The sequence below is a fragment of the Benincasa hispida genome, chromosome 6 (genome assembly GCF_027475165.1).
Source record: "Benincasa hispida cultivar pf3 chromosome 6, pf3_genome.v1.1, whole genome shotgun sequence".
NCBI classification, from domain to species: Eukaryota; Viridiplantae; Streptophyta; class Magnoliopsida; order Cucurbitales; family Cucurbitaceae; genus Benincasa; species Benincasa hispida.
In genome coordinates, this window is record NC_143483.1 from 42,740,971 (window position 1) to 42,742,953 (window position 1,983).

General features: G+C 37.9%; 1 long non-coding RNA gene across 1 annotated transcript; it reads right to left on the reverse strand.

Moving 5' to 3' along the window:
* On the reverse strand, positions 1–1,695 carry LOC120080110 (uncharacterized). Its single transcript, XR_005482425.2, has 2 exons — positions 1,363–1,695; positions 1–1,221 (listed from the first exon to the last, which is right to left on the reverse strand). It is a non-coding gene; the product is annotated as an uncharacterized LOC120080110 (long non-coding RNA).
* Positions 1,696–1,983: the final 288 nt, after the last annotated feature.

A 1,983-nucleotide genomic window follows, 5' to 3' on the forward strand; every position in this document is an offset into this window, starting at 1 on the left:
TTCAACAACTAACTAAAAACAATAAATGAGGAGATTAAATGCAAGAATGGGTGAGAGTTGAAAATGAAAATCATTAAAAAAATCACTCTATTCTTGTCCCACGTGGAAAAAATTGACGAATGAGAAAGGTTGCAAACGGGCTATGGGCTTATGGATAAGAGATTGGGTTGGCCCAAGCTCGGCCCAAACTGTGCTTGAGACCCAAAGGGCTTGACTTCGGGCCGACTTGGCCCAATGATAAGATTTACTACCAAATCATATCTTTCGTTTTGACAAATGCTTCGCCAGTTCCAGTTCTTCGTAGCATTCGATAATGGTATTGCACCCATTATCCCTCATGTCCCCAAACACTCAAGTGCAAGATCAACCTTATTGGGTTTGCATAGACCAAAAACCACCACCTTGGAAATTTTCCTCCCAATAGTTCTTGTCTGGAGTTGTATAAATCAAGTGCAACTACCACAATCCCAGCTTTGTATTTCTTTTCTTTTTATAAGAAACAAAGACTTGTATTCAAAGAAGAAAGAGAGAACAGCCAGCCCCAACCAAGTCAAAGAGCTTGAGGCAAGACAGAACATCCTTGGAGCCAAAATGGAGGACATCTAAGACAAATGACTCATTGAGGCGAAGGTCAAACCTAGAAAGAGCAAGATCGGCAGTGAAAGGACGATATGGAATTTCTTGGTCATCTCTAGCCACTCGAAGGATTTGGAAGATTTGATCAATACAAAGGGTTGCTTCCAGATTTGAACCACTCCTTAAAGGACAACACTAATTCCTTAGTGTACATCCCATCTGCATCTGCTGCTGCTGTCAAGCTTGTAGCAAATCCAAGGGAAAAACATAGGAATATCCATGTTGCCATTACCACTAGTTCCAGCAACAGATGAAACATAATGTAAATTGGGACAAGTTGAGGCAGATACAAGAGCTTCATTGAACATGTCCTTAAATGGAGAAACAACAATCCGACCTTTTGTTGTAGATTCAACTCTAGCAACACGTTGTAGCAAAAGCATGATTAATTACACGGCTTAATCATATCTATCTCTCCAGTGAAATTGAGAAAACCCTACCCTGCAGACAAATAAGTATTTCATATGGGTCTCCTTCATTAAGCTGGCCAGTTGTACAATAAAATCTAAGATGTAACTCTTCTAAAATTCATAATCTAACACACTTCACATCAATCTCAACTTCATTGCAGAAAGAACTCAAACCCTGTTGAAGAATCAAACAGAAAACAATTGCCTCACTGCCAAATTAGCTTCATAAAGCACTTGATAGCATGACCCAAATAAAAAAAGAGAGTGGATAAGGAAGTGAATACAAAATGTATCAAGATGAGAATCTCAATCTTACCATTAAGAGGGGAGAGGGAGATTACTGGAACTAGGTTTCTTAGTCGAATTGGGAAAAACTCGAATCGGTTCAGTTCCGATTTTTTGTGGGTCTGTTGGGTTTAATCCCTTTTCCTTCTCAGTTCTTCAACCTCATGAAAACCCATCTTTTGTTCTGTTCCGGAAAACTAATTGAACTGAAGAGAGAATGAACGAGTGAAATAGCTTTGGACAAAGGGAACGGCAGACGGCTGAACTGAAGAGAGAATGACGGAGGTAGTGGCCGTCACCGTCAACAACGTCACCGTCATATGAAAGCTTATTAGGGAGTTCAAGATTAACCGAATTGCAATTTGATAAATTTGAAATTTTAGAATTAAAATGAATAGAACATGAAGATTATAATTGATTCTTTTTCCTTCTCAAAATTCTTTTATTTTATTCAATTATTAGATGTTGAGCAATGCTGATTGAATTTTACTTTAATTCCACACACAAATTTTGGACTGGTTATGTTATTTTGCATGAAGCATTCCATCAAACAGCATCCCTACTCCACTTGATTTGTTTGGCCATCAACTTATTTTCAATAGATTCTGTTGGTTAAAATTGAGTTTTAAAAGAAAGTTGATTTTTTAGAATC